We start from the raw sequence: 21,866 nt of genomic DNA, 5'->3' as shown, positions 1-21,866 counted from the left end.
CAGAATGTTTGTGCTATCTAAGATAGGCAAATGGGTCAGTGAGCTAAGAGACTGAATGTCTGAACTACCTAAGATAAGAGGAGGAAACACCCAAGAACAAGATAACAATGGACAAAATAAGTTGGGTACATACAGCTGAGGTAAAGAGTAGGTCAAACATGGAAAGTGCATGGACAAAACATGCTGTACAGGGATTGATTCCTATAAAGTAACCATGCCAATCCCAAAATGAGTAATGCAATGAGTAGCAAATGCAATGAGATGTGTAAATGTATATGAAGGGAGAGGGTTTCTGTGTAACTTTGGATATGTGATATATCTTGCATCTATCCCCTGCATTTGAGTCCGATCAACTCTGTATTGTTGCTGCATGCCAAATAAAAATACTTGAGTGACAAAGTCTGGATTTGAACTGAGGTTTTGGAAAGCCAAGTGGAAAGACATCTCAGAGGACATCCCAGCACACTGACAACCGTGTAGATTATACAAACCCTTAACTCTTTACCAGAGATAATGAGAAGAAGTATGTACCGGACCCCAAATTCTGCCCTTTTTCCCAGTCATTGAAGGACAAAGGTTTAGAGGATGACTTGAACCCCTTATTCCCCCAATATTAATATATAAAACATTGGCTGGGCCTCTTACAAGCTTGATACTACTTTTCCCTGAACTAGAGGGGAGGGATTCCTAAATCTGTACCCTTCCCTTCTTTACACATAAATACTATGATAGGGTGTACCTGGCCCTTTGATGACTCCTGCTAGAGGCCCTGTGGTCCTACCCCAGGAAAGAAGCAGTGAAGATGGGTCCTCCAGGCCTGCCCAGAGAGGCTGCATAGAGGCAGCCAATCAGAACCCAGCTGGATCAGATAAAAGAATCTGATGGGCCTGAGCAGCTCAGTTCTTGTCTAGGATCAGAGGGGTAAGGAAGGGTGCTCTGGTCAATGGAGCATGATGAGCTTCATTTGCTGGACCTGAGAGAGAGGCCCTGAGAAGTGTAACATTAAAGTAGTTGGTGAAAGGAAAGGGGCTATGTGGGAAAAAGCCCAGGGAATAGCAGCAGCAAAATGGAGGTAGCAGTATGTGGTTGTTGGTTAGAGCATTGCTTCTCAACCAGGGAACCCTGGGGATATGCAGAGGTCTTCTGGGGGTACATCAACTCATCTAGATATTTGCTTAGTTTTACAACAGGCTACATAAAAAGCTCTGTCAAAGTCAGGTCAAACTAAATTTTCATACAATGACTTGTTTATACTGCTCTATACACTGAAATGTAAGTACAATATTTATATTCCAGTTGATTTATTTTATAATTATATGGTAAGGATAAGAAAGTAAGCAATTTTTCAGTAAGAATGTGCTGTTACATCTTTGTCTGATTTTGTAGTCAGGTATTTTTAAGTGGGGTAAAACTTGGGGATATGCAAGACTAATCAGATTCCTGAAAGGAGTATAGTAATCTGGAAAAGTTGAGAGCCCCTGGTTTAGAGGATCCATGGGTTGGGACCTGGAGCAGTGGATGGACTGGAGTTCCCCCACTGGCCACTAGCATAGTGGCCTAAGCCCCAGGAAGGGAATACTGTTCAGATCAGGATGTGGATGTTCAGATCAGGGGGGTTGACTCAGGCTTACCTCCAGCCATCCTTCAATACGTTGCCTTGGAAGACTGAGTTTTCTTCTCAGCTGCTTTCCACGAAATTAAAACAAAATGGCTGACAGCCAGTTGATGCTCACAGATCATACTTGAGTGTCCTTTACCTAACTGGTTTCTAAGAAACCTGACTATCCTAATCATAAATTTTCTTGCAAAATTCAGCTCAGCCTTAACAATAGCGGTGTCTCGGATAATACTGATATGCTCTTGTTTCTCCTAAAAGATAATCTCCCAGGGAACCTGGTAGAGCATCACCTGTCACTACAAAGTTATTTTTGAGGTACCAAAATAATCCAGCCTGCCTTTTGATTCATCCAAATTTGTCATCATGCTGAATTACTTGTCTCCCTAATTCCTACTAACAGTTCTTTCCAAAATGATATACTTGCCTGGGCTGCTGTGAACGCAAAACCAAAGCAGAGGCAAGGAATTAACCCTTTTACCATCCAAAAGGAACCACATCTAACATAGGAGGAAAAGAGATAAAAGATAAAGGGAAGCCTACCTACCCTGAAGGTTCCAGTCTTTAGCCCCAAGAACGTTCTAGGAAGGAAAGTTACTGGGTTGCTCAGGATTAAAGAGGCTACTTCCTTTCCCTTGGTGACACCAACCCATCGGCACTGTCTGTCAGAATAATGTACCTAGTAGATGTATAGAGGTAGCATCACATAAGGAGGTTATTCATTGAGACAGGTGACTAAAATAAATTAAATTAAAGAACAAAACAATTGCATACCTGTGTCACAAGCAGAGATGTGCTCAAAAGAGATTTGAACCTCTGTAAAATAGTCAATGGCGGGGGGGGCGGGAGGTTGATTCAGGCTTATCTCTAATAATAATAATTTAATTAATAATATATATTGGATCTCTTAAATAGAAGCACTTACATTCTCAAGATTATGATTTTTCAAAAAGGTATCTTTTCCTTCCACCAACTCTTTGTCTTGTTTTGCATATTTCTAGTGAAACAATGGAATCAGATCATTATGACCAAAGCTCTCTTGAGTTGCTGCTCACATCTGTCAGATCAATCCATATCTTTTCTCTGAAATTCACAGTCTTTAAATCAATACAGCAATATAAAGAGCTTTATTCCCCCTGCCAGCATTGGATACTAAACTCAATTTAAATATTTTTTTCCAATTTGATAAAATTTGGTCTTGACATTTTTCTCCATTCAGTGATATGGCAACTATGCATATTTGAAGAAGGCCACTCAGAAGCAGTCAGAAATGGGAGACCTTGGTATTTTTCATGGGAATAGAGAGGGTGTAATTCTCACGATAGACACCAGGGCTTTAATTCTGGCCACGTTCAAGAGAATGGCAAAACTCCCAGGATGTCTTACGAAGAGTTGGATTTTCAAAAGCAACTGTATGACTCAGGCTTATCATTTTCATTGACTTTTGTTAGGACTTCTGCTGCACTAATTTGCACAACCAATTATACATGTAGCAGGGTGTGATTTGCAAATCTGTAGAAATGTACGAATTCTGTTTTATATTGGGGACTCTGATTGTATCTGTACAGGCTGCAAACTCCATTTTGAATGTGGGGTTAGTTGACTTCCCTGTTGTGATGTTGCCTCATAGTGTAGCTGTGGTAAAGGCAGGTAAATCCACTTCTCTTCTGGGCACTACTGAGGTTAGTTTACCCACTTCTTCTTTTACCACTACACCACTGATTGTGCCTCCATATTGGAAAGAAGTTCTAAGACAAAGTAATACGGGGCTTTTACTGAGAAATCGCCCTCTATTTAAATGTAATTGCTCTAGACAATAGACTAGCTCCTACCCAAGGGAACTGGTTTGTCAGGGGGGTAGTTGCTTTGGCAATTAAGTCACCTGCCCAGGGTATAGGCTCCCATAGGAAGCTTGCAAGGGTACCACCTGACAGAGGGAGCTAAAAGTTATAAATAGGGAGGAGCTGATTTATCTGGCCATTTTCTCCAGCCCATGAGGGGGAAGCAACCCAGCATGTAGCACCTCCTGAGGCAAGGGAGCCCGCCTTCCTAACTGAACCCACAACTGGTTTTTCAAGCACTGACAAGGGAAGGGTGAGCTAGTGGAGGGCACTGCAGTTTGATGCATGCTGTTTTGTATGTTGTGTACACTTTTGTGCTGTATGTAATTAAGTAGAAGAGCAAATGTATTCAGCTCTCTGGGCAAAGTGCCTCTCTGCATGTAAAATGACTTGTTAGCTACTGGAGAGAGTTAAACTGTAAACCAAAAGTGTGTCACCTTTGGAGTGGAGTTCCGGGAGAGGAGTGTGTTTTTAGTACAGGGGGATCTGAAGGATCAGCACTGCAGCCAGGGTCAAGATGGCTGGACAGTGCATTCCAGCTCTCAGAAGGGGGTGCCAGACAGAAGGTCTGAACCCCGAGCATGTGCCGAAGGCACCCAAGATTGGGGAAATGGCTGGACTCCATTCACGCTCTAACTTTAAAACACCCAGGTAACCAGAGACACATAAGCTTGTATTCCCCTCACAGCAGTCTGGTGGGTGGCCAGAAGGGGGGTGGGAGATGTGACATGGGGCAAATAGAATCCTCAAATATTTTTATTGGGCAATTTCTCTTTCAGTTCTCATCTGGCCACTCCTTACCGGAGTGATTTTATTTTATGAAGGGCCAAATTCACCTTTCTTTGAAGTCAGTTGGGTTACACTAGTGAGGAGTTTGGCTCACTGCCTCCAGGCTCCCTTTCTCTACTTTTTCACCCTGTGTGACTAGTGTATTAAGAGATTTAGTATGTTTAATTATTTTTTAAAATGAAACAAACGGTGTATACAGTATGCATGAAAAATAGGCTACTCGGGGAGTATTATATACATCTGGTATATTTAAACATATGTTTCCACTTGTCTTTGTCTTTTTTCAAATCAGTCCGTAATAATAATGCACCATATATTTTGGATGAGCAGTTCTGGGAATGTTTCTCATCCAGGGTAAGCATGCCATTTCCAATCACATCTTCTTTTCACTTAGGAGGAAAGAAATGTTTCTGTTGTAGCAGGTTTCTCATTTGAAGGCTCAGTCAGTTAATTGTATGGGTTCACTCTCTGATCCTTAGAACTGAGAAGAATGCCCTGCGTTCTAAATATTAGGCATGGCTTTCTATTGCAAGTTTATAACAAAAGAACATCTCTCATGATTGCTGCCTCTCTCCCCTCAGGGCCTTTTCAGCTCATCTGCACTATAGGTTTTTATTGTTTGTTGGTTTGGTTTTTCACAATGCTTTATTCTTCGCTTCCCCTCTTCATGGGTGTTTTGGCTATGCTGTTCTGCACTCAGCTGGTTGTCTTAATTGCACCTCTGCTCTCTTCATACCTTGGAGGAAATTCTCTTCCCCAACCTGACACCACTGTACTATTCAGGAGGTGCAAAGGGGTTGAATACTGGCTGCCTCTGGCTAGCTGAGAAATCTTCCCATGTGCTGTAGCCCGCACCATTTCTCCAGCTCTGGCATGGCAGCATGCTAAAGGGTGGGAAAGGGCACAGGCAGAGTGCTGCTGTGCTCTGCCAGTTCTCAGCTGGTGAACTTTGCCCTGGAGAGGATTGCCAGCTAGCATAGCTCAGAGCAGACAGGGCCAGAACCAGAGGAGCGTGATGCCTTGCTCCCATCATCTTTACCAAACATGATGGTACATTAATGTTTAGACAGTTTATTAACCAAAACAGAGCTATTCTCATCATGACTAGTTTCCCCAGTTCTAATAAGAACTACTATTTTTATTTTATTACTATTGCAAGTGAACATACAACAGGCAGGAGAAGAGGAGAGTCATCATTCCATAGGCACAATGAGGGCATCTAAAATGGAGTCTCTTTCTGCAGGGAAGGTTTGCAACTCTTGATTTCAATGCATTGTCTGCTCCATTGGGCCTTTAAATCCCTTTATAACCTACAGGAGCTGTGAACAAAGTTGTAGCCATATCTAGTGTAGTTTGCAAGGTAAGGACACAAGTGTGTCCATTGCAATTATACTTGGGCCAAATTCCATAAAGTTGCTCTTGATTTACACCAGTATACATCAGGTCGGACCAGTGTATACAGAACTTGAAAATATCTGTTTCATTTATGAGGCACCAAGTGTCATTTTAATGTATTCCAGGAGAGAGAATATAAGAAAATTAAACTGTAAGAATTTAACATAGAGGAGGTAGTGCTGTGTGAATTCCTGCAAGTAAATATTTTTGTACAGGATTGGATGGCTTAATAAAGTCATTGGAAGCCTAATGAAGGTTGATAGTAAGCAAGTTCCTCTTAAATGTTTGTTTATGGCAAATAGCATCTCTTGTCTGTCTCTTAATCAAAAGGAAGTAATGTCAACCACTGATCCAACTGAGCTGGGTAAGCATACACAACACTGCTCAAATCTCAAACCTGCATATAGTGAATTACACGCTATGTAAATGCCGATATATATATAGGGAATGGTAGCAAGCTGACTATCCCAAACCAAAAGGTTCAGATGAGAACATTAGAGAGCCAGAAATCTTATCACTTTTGGGGTGATTGAAAACCAGAAAAAACATAGATAAGGCACTTTATAATCATAATAATATAATACTGTGATGTTCCCCTCTGGTGTTATCTGGACCGGTGATCTGCTAAGTCACTCCAATCCTTGATTCTGGGAGCCAGCCTTACCCTGCCCTGCTGTGAGCACCCCCACTCCTGTGCAGTTCACGCACAGCCTCTGGCATGTAAGCTGCTCCTTGGATTGTGCAACCGAATGACACTAGCCAATATCTCCGGTCCCAAACACAACCCTAGGAACCTCTGTCTTGCAGTGTCCAGTTATGATTTCTGGATGCTGCAAGTTTATGTGAGTTTGCCAGTTTAACAAAGAAATTGATCTGCACCAGGCTTGTTATCCCAAGGGGAGTCTCTGACACACTTCAAACCAAACCTACTGCTTCAGGTAGAATAAACAAACACAGTTATTAACTACAAAGATTTTAAGTGATTATAAATCAAAGCACAAGTCGTATTTGGTGAAATGAAATAAAAGCAAAATGCATTCTAAGCTGATTTTAACACCTTCAGTGCCCTTGCAAACTCAGATGCTTTTCACCACAGGCTGGCTGGTTGCCCTTCAGCCAGGCTCTCGCCTTTAATCAGCGCTTCAGTCACTCGGTGATGGTGGTGGTGTCTGTAGATGGACGTGGAAGAGAGAGGAAGAGCATGGCAAATGTCTCTCCCTTTTATCATGTGCTTTGCCCTCCCACTCCCCACCCCCCCTTCAGAGTCAGGTGAACATTATCTCATCGCAGTCTCAAACTGACCAAAGGAAGGGGGATGACTCACTCAAGAGCCCAGCAGATCGTTTGTTGCTACCTAAGCCAGTGTCCTTTGTTCCTGTGAGGCTGGGATGGGTTCGTCTCATACATGCCATGATGAGGTGTGAACTAGCCCTCTGCTCTTGGAGAGTTTTGCCTGGGCCTGTTTTAAACCATGAGGACACATTTTCAGCCTCATAACTATATACATGAAATTATAACCTATAACATTACTGTAACAATTATTATAACAATGCTCAGTGCATCATGAGCTTTCCAAAGACACTTGTCATGACACAATCATATTATGAGGATAAACATGGGGGTGTAGGGTGTTCCCCCAAGGTACAGAGCATCACAAATACCTACCTGAAATGAGGCAGCTGCCCCTCACTGGCAGAAAAGGTGTTAAAAGCAGCCCTAGGGAGCAAATTAGAAAGGGGCTGAGAGGAGTAGCCAATCATAGCCCAGCAGGCTCCTATAAGAAGGCCTGCAGGGCAGGGCAGAGCAGAATAGTGTTCAGTGGTTGACTGGAGCTTGACCAGGAGAAAATTAGTCTCCTAGCAGGAGGAAGGAGCACCAGCGCCTGGGACAAAGCACTGCTGCAAGCAGGGACGGGGGGAGCTAAAGAGAGCTCCCGGCTGGCTGCTAAGGCTTGCAGGCTGAGGCCCTGAGGCAAGGGGAGAAGAGGGAGCTGGAGCCACATGTGAAGCAGCCACGGGACAATGGATTTCAGTTGCCACTGAGGGAAGTTGCAGGTCCCCCAGAAGCAGGGAATACAGAGTGTGGCACAGCCGGAAGGCAGTGTCACTGAAGAGGATGCCACAGTCCTGGGAGTAGCACAGGTCCTGGAGCAGAAGTGACAGTGGCAAGGCACCACCAGAAGATGGTGCGCTGGTGAACAGAGCTAACCCCCAGAACAGCCAGCAGGAGGCACCACAGTGGTGAGTGAACCCCATCACACTCCCTGATAATAAACTAGGAATTTGGGGGAGATGGTTGAGAGATGTCCAGGTAATCTCCAGGCCGGATTTTAGCATCGAGAGGAAAGAAAACGAAGTAAGAGAGGATACAGCAGGAGGAAGGGCAGTGTAGATACCAGTTTAATAGGTTATACTGGCTGTAGAATGACCATGCCTAATAGGGTACAGAATGTGAGTGAGGCCAAACAGCAAAAATTAAGATGTTTGTACACCAATGCGAGGAGCCTAGGTAAAAAAAATGGAGGAACTAGAGCTACTGGTGCAGGAAGTGAAACCAGATATTATAGGGATAACAGAAACATGGTGGAATAGTAGTCATGACTGGAGCAAAGGTATGGAAGGGTATGTGCTGTTTAGGAAAGGCCGAAGTAAAGGTGGTGGAGTAGCATTGTATATCGATGAGGTAGAATGTAAAGAAATAAGAAGCGATGAAATGGATAAGACAGAGTCCGTCTGGGCAAAAATTACATTGGGGAAGAAAACTATTAGAGCCTCCCCTGGGATAGTGCTTGGGGTGTGCTATAGACTGCCGGGATCTAATTTGGATATGGATAGAGTCCTTTTTAATAAAGTAGATACTAATGGAAACTGTATGATCATGGGAGACTTTAACTTCCCAGATATAGACTGGAGGACGAGTGCTAGTAATAATAATAGGGCTCAGATTTTCCTAGATGCGATAGCTGATGGATTCCTTCATCAAGTAGTTGCTGAACCAACAAGAGGAGATGCCATTTTAGATTTGGTTTTGGTGAGTAGTGAGAACCTCATAGAAGAAATGGTTTTAGGGGATAATCTTGGCTCAAGTGATCATGAGCTAATTCAGTTCAAACTGAATGGAAGGATAAACAAAAATAAATCTGCAACTAGGGTTTTTGATTTCAAAAGGGCTGATTTTCAAAAATTAAGGAAATTAGTTAGGGAAGTGGATTGGACTGAAGAATTTATGGATCTTTTATGGGATTATTTTAAATCAAAGCTGCAGAAGCTATCGGAAGCCTGCATCCCAAGAAAGGGGAAAAAATTCATAAGCAGGAATTGTAGACCAAGTTGGATGAGCAAGCATCTCAGAGAGGTGATTAAGAAAAAGCAGAAAGCATACAGAGAGTGGAAGATGGGAGGGATCAGCAAGGAAAGCTACCTTACTGAGGTCAGAACATGTAGGGATAAACTGAGACATGTTAAATGTCAAGTAGAGTTGGACCTTGCAAAGAGAATTAAAACCAATAGTAAAAGGTTCTATAGCCATATAAATAAGAAGAAAACAAAGAAAGAAGAAGTGGGACCGCTAAACACTGAGGATGGAGTGGAGGTCAAGGATAATCTAGGCATGGCCCAATATCTAAACAAATACTTTGCCTCAGTCTTTAATAAGACTAAAGAGGATCTTAGGGATTATGGTAGCATGACAAATGGGAATGAGGATATGGAGGTAGATATTACCATATCTGAGGTAGAAGCCAAACTCAAACAGCTTAATGGGACTAAATCGAGAGGCCCAGATAATCTTCATCCAAGAATATTAAAGGAATTGGCACATGAAATTTGCAAGCCCATTAGCAAGAATTTTTAATGAATCTGTAAACTCAGGGGTTGTACCATATGATTGGAGAATTGCTAACATAGTTCCTATTTTTAAGAAAGGGGGGAAAAAAGTGATCCGCGTAACTATAGGCCTGTTAGTTTGACATCTGTAGTATGCAAGGTCTTGGAAAAAATTTTGAAGGAGAAGGTAGTTAAGGACATTGAAGTCAATGGTAAATGGGACAAAATACAACACGGTTTTACAAAAGGTAGATTGTGCCAAACCAACCTGATCTCCTTCTTTGAGAAAGTAACAGATTTTTTAGACGAAGGAAACACAGTGGATCTAATTTACCTAGATTTCAGTAAGGCGTTTGATACGGTGTCACATGGGGAATTATTAGTTAAATTGGAAAAGATGGGGATCAATAGGAAAATTGAAAGGTGGATAAGGAATTGGTTAAAGGGGAGACTACAACAGGTCCTACTGAAAGGTGAACTGTCAGGCTGGAGGGAGGTTACCAGTGGAGCTCCTCAAGGATCAAGGATTTTGGGACCAATCTTATTTAATCTTTTTATTACTGACCTCGGCACAAAAAGTGGGAGTGTGCTGATAAAGTTTGCAGACGATACAAAGCTGGGAGGTATTGCCAATTTAGAGAAGGACAGGGATATCCTACAGGAGGATCTGGATGACCTTGTAAACTGGACTAATAGTAATAGGATGAAATTTAATAGTGAGAAGTGTAAGGTCATGCATTTAGGGATTAATAACAAGAATTTTAGTTATAAGCTGGGGACACATCAATTAGAAGTAACGGAGGAGGAGAAGGACCTTGGAATATTGGTTAATCATAGGATGACTGAGCCGCCAATGCGATATGGCCGTCAAAAAAGCTAATGCCGTCTTGGGGTGCATCAGGAGAGGTATTTCCAGTAGGGAAAAGGAGGTTTTAGTACCGTTATACAAGGCACTGGTGAGACCTCACCTGGAATACTGTGTGCAGTTGTGGTCTCCCATGTTTAAGAAGGATGAATCCAAACTGGAACAGGTACAGAGAAGGGCTACTAGGATGATCCGAGAAATGGAAAACTTGCCTTATGAAAGGAGACTCAAGGAGCTTGGCTTGTTTAGCCTAACTAAAAGAAGGTTCAGGGGAGATATGATTGCTCTCTATAAATATATCAGAGGGATAAATACCGGAGAGGGAGAGGAATTATTAGTACCAATGTGGACACAAGAACAAATGGATATAAGCTGGCCACTAGGAAATTTAGACTAGAAATTAGATGAAGATTTCTAACCATCAGAGGAGTGAAGTTTTGGAACAGCCTTCCAAGGGAAGCAGTGGGGGCAAAAGATCTATCTGGCTTTAAGATTAAACTCGATAAGTTTATGGAGGAGATGGTATGATGGGATAACATGGTTTTTGGTAATTAAATATTCATGGTAAATAGGCCCAATGGCCTGTGATGGGATATTAGATGGGGTGGGATCTGAGTTACCCAGGAAAGAATTTTCTGTAGTATCTGGCTGATGAATCTTGCCCATATGCTCAGGGTTTAGCTGATCGCCATATTTGGGGTCAGGAAGGAATTTTCCTCCAGGGCAGATTGGAAGAGGCCCTGGAGGTTTTTCGCCTTCCTCTGTAGCATGGGGTACGGGTCACTTGCTGGAGGATTCTCTGCTCTTTGAAGTCTTTAAACCACGATTTGAGGACTTCAATAGCACAGACATAGGTGAGAGGTTTTTCGCAGGAGTGGTGGGTGAAATTCTGTGGCCTGCGTTGAGCAGGAGGTCAGACTAGATGATCATAATGGTCCCTTCTGAGATAAATATCTATGAATCTATGAAACGTAGATCTTCAAAAAAGTTAAGGGTTTCTTACATCAGCTGCCATCAATTTCAATAAGAGGTAAATTCATTTGAATTTTGTCTATTTGTGAATGAACCACATTAAGATCTTTTTAAGGATAGTTTCTGTGAGATGTTATATATCTTGCAAAGGTTATTTTCAAACCAATATCTTTCTTTTGTTGTAATGGCACTAATTTAAATAGACTGTCAGCTTACCTCGAATTTGATTTAAACATTACTCTGCATTGATGTGTGTATTATACAGTGATAATGTGTTAGAAATGGATAGCAGAAACTTACTTAAAACTGAAGTGGAACTGATCAATCTAGCTGAATTCTGCAAGATTTGTGCAATGCGAAAAGGAGACGACCAGCATAAATAGTATCAAGTGAATTGATGCTTAACATTATTTCCAATTTCATAACCAAAAGCATCATTCATACAGGTAAGGAATGTTTTAATAAGATTTTCATTCTTAGTGTGTCCTTTAAACAAAAAGTGTGCCTTTTGAAACTGAAAGGACAGATCCTTGGCTGGTGTAAATTGGCATAACTATTGATTTTTTTTAAGGAGCTGCAGTGGTTTACACCACCCATCTGCAGTAGGGAGTTACGGTAATAGTATGCTCTTCTTACTTCCTCATTTCACACATGCCTTTCAATATGTAGCCATCCCAGGTGTGTTCAAGGAGCAAATTGTACAGAGCTCAGAGTAAGGGAATGCCAAAGCAGGAGGGACATGGGGTGCATCTCTGGGGCAGTTTTTTGTGGCCCCATTGCTACCGCTCTGAGTGGTGAGCTAGTTACTACCCCCTCCACAGCCAGCTATTTCCCTGGTCTGAGTGTCCGGGGAGCAGAGCTTGCCTCTTCCTCACAATCTTTCAGGCGCTCTGTTCCCCCACAAGAGTACAGACGGGAAGGCTTCTTACTCCTTTTTCCCTTTTCCCCCATCACTGCATAAGTGCCAGAGAGAATCTGTCCCTAGATGATTTAAATGGACTGCTGGATTGGGAGCAATATGAAATCCCACCACTGTTATGAGCATTTTGTAAATAAACTGAGACATTTAGTATAATTAGATGCCATCTTAGGAAATTGAAAAAAAAATAAAAAACTAATTTAGAAAACCATTTGTTAGAGCACATAAAACATGCTGCTCTAGTGTGTTTCATCGTGATTTCACCGCAGAAGTACACGTGCCAAGACATTCACGAACAATTGCAATTATTCAACAAATGATCACAGAATCTGTTTGTTCCTCACTCAGGGCTGTTCAAATGGCATTTTGTCATTGACATTGTTTTAAGAGTTTCACTGCATCAGAAAAACCACTTAACAGGAAATCACATATTATGAATCTCCGCTTGTAATCGTAGTCAGTTTCATGTGTCCCAAGTGGCTAAGCATTTCCAGCCTTATATCAAGAAGTGAGCATCTCCTGAGAAGGGAAGGGAGGTCAAGTACTATAATAAACCAGATTCCATCAGGAATGTGAAAAAATGCAACTCCAACCAACGCTAAATAGAAGTGTAGCTGGCTGGAAATGTGACTTGAAAGTATAATGAATAAGATGAAGCAATTTCTAGAGTTTATGTCCACTGCTGTTGATTCCACCTCATTCTCTCTGACACTGTTATTTACTCTGAACAGCACTGAAAACTGTTTACTCGGTACATGATGTATTCAGAAAATCAGGACCACAGCACTTCAAATGCCATAATTTCATGACACAGCTGTTTCTTTTGACCGTATGTCTTAAAAATGATAAACTCTAGGAAAGCATTCAGATAAAGAACAAACAAGGAACAGGCATTGTGGCGGGGTGTTTACCCCCACACAATTCCTGAAGGGGTTAAGATAGGCTAAATAGGCCAATTTACTGCACAGGTTGCACCTGGAGGAGAGCCAGGGATCAATAATCCTTAATGAAGGATGAAGCTCACCTCGGCAGAAACAGGCAGGCTTCTATAAAGCTAAGAAGCTGAGAACAAAAGAGGGCTGCAGGGGTAAATAGTCTTCAGTCACTCCCTCACAGGAGGGAGATTTGTTAGAAATGACAGGATCTGGCAAAAAGCCAAAGGGGGAAGTAGCCACGGGCAGTGGAGGAAGCTCAGACAGGTGGTAAACCCAGAGGTGGAGGAGCAAGAAGAAGAGGAAGTAGGACATACCCCAGGGAAGTAGCAACTTGGAGTAAGTACTCAATAGTTGTAGAGCACAGAGTCCCTGGGGTGGAACCCAAAGTAGAGGGTGGGCCTGGGTTCCCCTTATCAGCCACTGGGGAAGTGGCACAGCCTTGTATGTAGAATGGAAGTTTTCCTGGAATGGCAGAGCGACAACTTTTCCAGAGAGACATTGACAGACCTGCGGAAGGGGAGAACAAAAATGACCTGGCTGGAGGGCCAAGTCACAAAGAAGATGACTACCCTGAGTCCTGTAGGGTGAGATTGAGACAACAGGCTAAGTGATTGCAGGAAGGGGTGTCTGATCAGTGATGAGCCACAAGGAGGCATGCCAGTGGTGAGTAGTAAACCCTGTTACAGACCCAAAAAAAGCAGATGAGGAACAAGATGACGGTTTGAATGGATTTTTGGTCTACCACTCTGGTCAGGAAGGAAAGGCAAAAATGCACCTGGTCTTCCCTGAAGCTAGATAGGTGAAATGTAACTCCATTGAAATCATTGGAAAAACTCCCACTGATTTCTGTGGAGCCCGGTTTTCACCCATAGCTTATAGTATTTCAGAAGGTATCTATTTTTTATTTTGAGGAATCACTACCAAAGTAGAAGAGGAAGTGTTTGACTTACCCACCACAGCAGGCTACATTGGCTTGCTAAAATCTAGGGCTGATCAAAAACCTCATAAATCTTTTGTATGATAAATGTCAAACAACCCTTGTGTGCAATTCAAATATTTTTCACAATTTTTCTGTTTTTTGTGCGTGTGTGTGTGCACGCGTGCACATGCAATAACTTGCAACAATCTGTTTAAAAATCAACTGAAAGTGAAAAATTGTTCTGATTCAGATCAAATGGAATAAAAATAATTTTTGCCCCTTTAGTATTTTTTTCCTTTATTAGTCTCTCCGGTGGAAAAATTTCAACTGGCCCTACGAAAGCCTTCCCTTGGAGCTAGACAGGCAATATCCTCTCCACTCAAACTGCATCTCAACTGGGGCGGGGGGGGGGGGGGGGAGTAAGATGGAGGGTGATCATTCTCCCACTGCAGGTAATCAGTATAAGGGGATGAGATAAGGCATGTACTGTAATTTAATGGGAGGCTTTCTTAGAAACTATTGATCAAGCTATGGAGGGAACATCAGACTGTGATAATGAAGAGGACAATTTGGAATTGCTGATTATTGTTGAGACACTGTTCTGAAATATTATGGTACACCAGACCCGTAGATGTACTATATTCTATAATGGAGAAAGAAACTAATTAAAAGTATTATACTAGACATTAACATGAGTTTCTTAGAGTGCCCTAAATGCATTGGGGCTGATTCTGAGGCTACATTTTAATAACAATATGCACAAAAGAAGATGAGTCTAGATTGCAGGCTCCTTAAGGCAGAGTTCATAATTCCTCTTGCCTGTACAATGCTATGAACAGCTATATTACTAGATCACGGAGCTGGGTTTAAAAAAAATCTCTCCTCAGTTTTGAAGATATGCTGGAAAGTCAAACTTTCAAAAATGTTTGAACTGAGAATTTGAAAACATTTTCACAACTGGGTCAATAGAAAATTTTCATTACAATAATTTCAAAATGTGTTGATTTCAACCTTTCAGAAAAATAACTTTTTTTAGCAAAAACGAACAAAACTTTTGACAAGAAAAGTTGGATTGGACTGGGGGGAGAGGAAGACCTTTCGTATTGACAATTTTGAAACCCCCCCCACCCTGCCCCCAAATCTGAAGATTCATGTAACCATCCATTGCTTGTGAACTGTTTCACTTGCAACGAATTGATATTTGCTGATTTAAAAGTTTCACTGGAAAATTCCTGACCAGCTCTCTTATATATAAATAAATACAAAGTTTTCCTCTTCTGGAACTGAAATATATTTTCCCAGGTAAATATAGAACAAAACCAGCTGTGGATATGAGTTAAATAGGAGAATTATGAGGTGATGTGAATAATTCTGTTTGTAAAGCTCTAGAGGTTTCTGAATCAGGCCAGATATCTGAAGACTCCTGCTATACTTCTCCCCCCCCCCCCCCCGCACCCCCACCCCCTATTATAAAGATCAATTTTCTAAATATTTCTTCAGTACAGAAATAAACATAGTGAAAAAATATTCGCCTTTTCCCTCATCTTCCAACTGGCACAGCCTCATCAATAATTCTTGCTTTTTATTCAATAGTTTTTGTATCTTAGGGCTCAGTTTTTACTTTTGTCTCCCAGCAAATAATAAATGAAATTCCAAAGGAGTAATATTTACACCTTGGAAATGGATCAATTTACAGCATTTATTAGAAGAAATGCCAAGGTAGAAGCAATTTGATTTGTAATATTTCTCCACTGGAGTTCATATGGAACTTTTTAGTATGGCTTTGATGACAATTAGAAAAGAATGTTTCAGAGCTTTATAGACTTCAGCACAGATGAAATCTTGAACAGCATAACCAAGTATTGTGAAACTTAATGTCATCTGCATGTGCCCTTTTAATTTACAAAACTGTGAACTAATGAATATTTAAAGATGTGTGCCTGTTTATTTTAAGTTATGATTAATAACCATCAACTAATTAGGATTTATCAAAAACATTTGAAACTTTTTCCCATTGGAAAATGGGCTCCAGTTAACCAAAATTTTCCATTTGATAAGGTCAATTTCAGTGGGATTTTCTGTTAGGAAAATGAAACAATGTTTAGTTTGACCTGAATGGAAATATTTTGTTAACTGGAAACAAAGCATGTTGTGGGGTTTTTTGTTTTGGTTTTTTCCTTTTGAGCCAGTGTTAACCTTTGTGCTCCTGAGCTACCATAGTGCCTTATGGGAGCTGCCGTTCTGGGTCCCTCATTGCCCATAGGAGAGAATCAGGACATCTCCCATTTTGCACTCACCCTGTGGCTGAATCATTGCAGTGTCTCATGGATGCCCACTGACTAAAGCCAATTTATGCCATTCTGGCAGCGTAAATGAGGAGGGATACCTCCTCAACCATACGGGACAGACCAGAGTGGAAAGGGTGTGTGGCCAGAGTGCATTGTACTATCATTATTCTGTGTGTTCCCAGAACACAAATGAGACCAAGGAACCAAATTCGGAGACTGTACTAGCCTATACTAGGATCCAGGCAGGCACCAGAAAATGGAAAAGTCAAAGGTGATTTAAACTACATAGATAGCATTGCTAATAGGAATTGGAGTAAGCATGACCCAGACCTAGAGAAGCGTGTGGGAAGTTATCCCCGTTTTTCTATAAAAGGACTGACTATGCCTACCTGCCCTTACTGCAGGAATCTTTAAGGGAATGCAACAGAGTAATCTTCGTGTTACCCCTGACTCCTTTCAGTGCTCTTAAAAATGGAGCAGAGAGACAGGCTCAGAAGGAATTGAAGGATGCTCCTGGAGTTAGTGCCCTGAGATGGAGAAAGCTGAGATAAACCTAGCTTTTTCCCTTTGTATATGAAAACCTTAGAGTCAGGACTCTCTTCTGATTTTGTTAGTTGCTTGAAATAAATAACCTCTGCCCAAAAGAATGCTATTCAGTTTTATGTTTATTTCCAGAACTTGTATATTCATATGCCCTACCCTTTAGGTCAGGGTGGGATGGACAATGGAGATAATTCTTGCAGACCTAATAATGGAGTTGAAGCAGCAGCATCACTGGTTCCACTGGCAGCTGGCAGGCCACCAGGAACAGATGGCCCTGAACGAACGTCACACACAGTTGGAACAACTTATGGCTGGTGGGCATTCTTGTCCATGGTCTGGCTGGGACCACCCTCTCTGTTCTAGAATCAAGACCTTTTGGTAACGTTAATTTCTTTAGTCAAGATGGCCTAGGAGGATGAATAGTTTACTGAGTAAACACCTCAGCATTGGACCCATTGTTGTTAAATGCATGAGTGAGATGTCTTCATTCCAAGTTTCTTAGTGTATCTCTTCAGGTTTTTATATATAAATAAATAAATTCCTCATGGAGTTAGGGTGACCAGAACTAAACTCAGTATTCCAGGTGAAAGCATACCATTGATTTGTTTAATGGTATCATATCATATCTTTTTATCATGGTTTGGCACAGAAATAGTTCTTTGAGCTTGTTCAAAGTTTGTTGTAAGAAATACAGAAATAGTTATGGTTTGTTTTCCAGTACAACAACAAAAGTAAGTCTCAATATCAGGAGAAAACTAGACTCATGGGGCTATATTTTTTTAATACCTCAATGCCTGCACAAAATTCCTGCTCTTACATATCTTACACTTATTAGGCCAAATTCCTATTGCCTTACTCACACAAATAGCTCCATTGATATTAGTAAGGCAAGAAACATTTGGTCCATTATATAAATATGTACATATGAAGAAACAGACATAGCCTACTGTATATCTGACTAGCTGAAAAAACCACTTTTATTCTGTTTTGCTATTTAAAATCTTATCCTCATGAGATTCAACATATTTCCTTCAAAACCTTTAACATCTTCAGGCCCGTTGAGCTGTTTCCTCGTATTTGTTAAACTGGTGACCAAAATCCTCTTCCAGAGTCTCCCAGAGGTAAACTAGTGACAAAAGCAGTAGACAATGCTAGGTATAAATAGGCAGAATATGTGCATATGAAAATTCCACAAAGAATTATCAGACTGGCCTGAAAGATTAAAATACTGATTTCAAGAGATGAATGCCATTAATAAGTCCTTTCTGATTTCAGAATTTACAAGATCTCTCTTAAGGAACAAGAGTTGGCATAGACACATCGGCATTACTTATAATAATGTCAGTGATCTGTGTAGTTTACCAACTGCCATTGTCATTGTTTCCTATGATTATAATGGTTCTAATTAGGGCCTTAATATCCAAAATGCCAAGCTCCCACAGGTCCCATTTCTTTCAGATGGAGTTGTAGGTGTTCCACACCTCTGAATATTAGCCCTTTCGGGCTGTTTGGCCAGGCATACAAAAATTATGTACCACATCATAGTAGCAAGGAAGATAAAACACATTACCAGTCCTTTTGAAAGTAATATCTAAGATCTGAAAGATAGTGCATATGGAGGACCCTATACAAGTAATTGCGCTGTAAGCCTATGCACACATCAAGAGGACCCAGTGATCTCATATTACCTGTGAATGTGAACCTGAAGTAGTAGCGATGTCATCAGAAGCTAGAGAGGTACATCACATTCCAAACAAAAGACACGTAGCGTAAAACACAAACAGCCAAATTCTGCTTCCTATTACATCTGTGAGACACAGCACACCCCCTCCATTTCACTTCAAAGTTGCCTCATAGATTCATAGATATTTAGGTCAGAAGGGACCATTATGATCATCTAATCTGACCTCCTGCACAACGCAGGCCACAGAATTTCACCCACCCACTCCTGCAAAAAACCTCATGAGTGGAGGGCACAACTGGCCTAACAGTATTGCATGCTTGAATTATATGATTAGCAGCAGAAAAATAGCAGAGCAATGCCTGTTTAGGGCTAAAATTGTGACATGTAACTACTGCCTTGCAGTGAGTGCAGTGGGGAGATGCACTGCCCAGGGATGGAGCTTGGGGAGAGCTGCTGCCTCAGGGGTACCTCTCCAAGTGTCTTGGTAGGAACTGTGCAAGTTATGCTGTCCTTTAAGTTGCTTCACCCTGGTGGACACAGCTCATGTCTCATACCAGCCATGTGACAGACTGGGGATATGTTTGTGTCAAATTGTGAACTCCATTTTGCTTCAGAGACTTGATTTTTGTATTGTAAACTTTACTTAGACTGCAACCTTCATGTTGTTTTATAGCATCTTGTGGATTGCATCATCCTTATTGGTGGTGGAGATTTGACACCTAGTGGAAATCCTGTCTCTGAGAAGCTATGACAGAACAATGAGGAGCTATCCGTGTTGAATGGCTCTTCCTGACTGGAACAATTCGTTCTTTTACTCATAGGTCCATTTACTTTGAATGGCTCTCTACACAGAAGCAAGACAGTCTTATGCATAGCATAAGAATGCTTCCCAAACCCAGGACTCACAGTAGGGTGAAGAAAAGACCTGGGCATGCTGCATTCATAATTTTTTATTTTGTAAAGATTTTATAACTCTCTAGTATGCTTTGTTAAATGCAAAGAGTCTGTAGTCCGTATTGCCAACCTTATATATTCAAAAATCACGAGTTAGGCTCACCAAAAATCATGAGTTTGGCTTTAAAATCATGAAATTATGTCAAAATAGATTTGCCTTCTGCTTTTTGCACATTTAGGGTGCACTGGGCTCACATTTCTTCACAGCCATGAAGGCTAGAAACATACTTTTTCTTTAAGAATGAAGGCTAAAATCATCACATATCCACTTGACGCCAAGAGCTGGGTCTTTAAGGAAAACAATAATTATCTTAAGACTCATGACAAACATCAGAGTTGGCAACACTGAGTAGTTAAATTCCTTTGCTAAGCTTTGCTTTCCTGAAATGTTATCCCTGAAGGTGTTGACTGAGATGCTCAGCGTGCCGACGCTGAGGTGGAACTTTGGAGAGAGTGCTGTGGGGTCCCACTGCTGAGGAAGAATGTCAGAGATTGGTTCTGTACCTTGGAGTGTGCCTGACAGACCCAGAGCTAGGAACCATGACCAGTCACTACCCAGATCTAGGGGACTTAGAAGCACATTAGATCCAGGAGTTGGGTTCACTCACAACAGACTGGGGTCCATCCTGAGGGGAGGATTGGGCCAAAGGAGCCATGTCTTCAACACACACCCCTCCCCCCCCCATCCTCTTTGGCATGATGAGGATCTCTAAAGTACAAGGAATGAGCAGTCCCTGCGCTCTATCAAGTGCGGGGACTACGAATCCAAGTGAACCTTGAACATCAAACATGAAGGGAAAGCTCCTTAAACACTCCTCCCACCCATGCAGCTGCGTACGTGCTGGTCACAGACTTGTCCTGAATAGTTCAAAAATATGTTCTGCCTTCTGTTTCACCATGCAGCCCCACTGACATGAATGGGATTGCACAGCTTGTTACTGAGAGCAAAATGAGGACAAACTACAAGGGAGTCCTAGACCTGAGACTGCAGATAGCTGACTGAACACAAAAATGACTGTGCGTAACAGCCAACATCCCACTGCCAGTGACTACTTTGGTTACTTTATTTCATTCATTACTTTTTAAAATAGCATAAATACACTCAAAATTTGTGCCTGCAATCTGGAGTCTGATACAGCTGATGATTTTTCAGACCGCATGGGCTATTAGCATGAATTGTTTTGGGGAGTGTATATTATGTTTTCCATATATCAGCAATATTCTGAAAAATATAAAGCATTGGCCTAATATTATCAATGTTAATGTTAAGTGGTGTGTGTACTACAAACACATTTTTTTTTCTAGCAGCATCATTCTGAAATCTTTACATAATTGTGTTCTCCTGTGCCTTTTAAAAATCCAGAAATTTTAACAAGTACATTAAGAGCTATAATATTGTTATCATTAACACCTGATACATGTACAAACCTTTTCTCTCTTCTTTTCTGATTTAAGGCAGTGCTTAAGGCCAATGTACTAAATAAAAGCTACCATACAATCCTTTTAAGTACAATGTGTTAAATATGCAAAAATTGTTAAATTAAAATCACATATATCATGCGTTGGCCATGTTAATTTCCTTTCAGAATAATGTTATCCCCAAAGGCAAATTGCATTACTTTCTCTCTGCTACATCTAAACAAGGTATTAGAAAGATTGCACTGAAAAGCTAGTGTAATGGAGCAGTATTTTATTTATATCAATTCCAGTACAGACATAGAAAAAGAGGACTTATGCAAGACTCCAGGTAACCTTCTTGATGATTTAAAATACAACAAACCTCATGGCAGGAGTGAAGTGTTAAAAAGTCAACAGCCTTGTTCCACACAAATCCGCACATCCTCAAAAATTAAATTCCCCACACATGTTCCTTTAAATTGCTAGTCCCTCTCTGTAAAAAAAGTCACAACTATCCCAAATGCAAACCTCAGCTGCAAAATGCAAATCCTCTTGATTTATGCAGAGCTTCATTTAAATTGTTTTTGCTGTATAATTTAACGGCAAATTTTAATGTACTTTTTAATAATTGTCATTGAATTGCCTTCTGGAAGGTACATAAATAGATTGTTATACCTTACTCTGCCACAGATTTACTACTTAAAACATCTCCTTCATTTCAGAATGGTCATTTATAAGGCAGCCACAACCCCAAGGTCAGGATATCTTTCTAAGGATGGCACCGGGGAAAGTGGGAAACTCATATGGGAGGAGAAAAGGAGTACTTGTGGCACCTTAGAGACTAATAAATTTATTTGAGCATAAGCTTTCGTGAGCTACAGCTCACTGGCTGTAGCTCATGAAAGCTTATGCTCAAATAAGTTTG

The sequence above is a fragment of the Chelonia mydas genome, chromosome 11, assembly GCF_015237465.2.
Source record: "Chelonia mydas isolate rCheMyd1 chromosome 11, rCheMyd1.pri.v2, whole genome shotgun sequence".
NCBI classification, from domain to species: Eukaryota; Metazoa; Chordata; order Testudines; family Cheloniidae; genus Chelonia; species Chelonia mydas.
The sequence above is the reverse complement of the archived record's forward strand: the minus strand, read 5'-3'. Positions refer to the sequence as shown.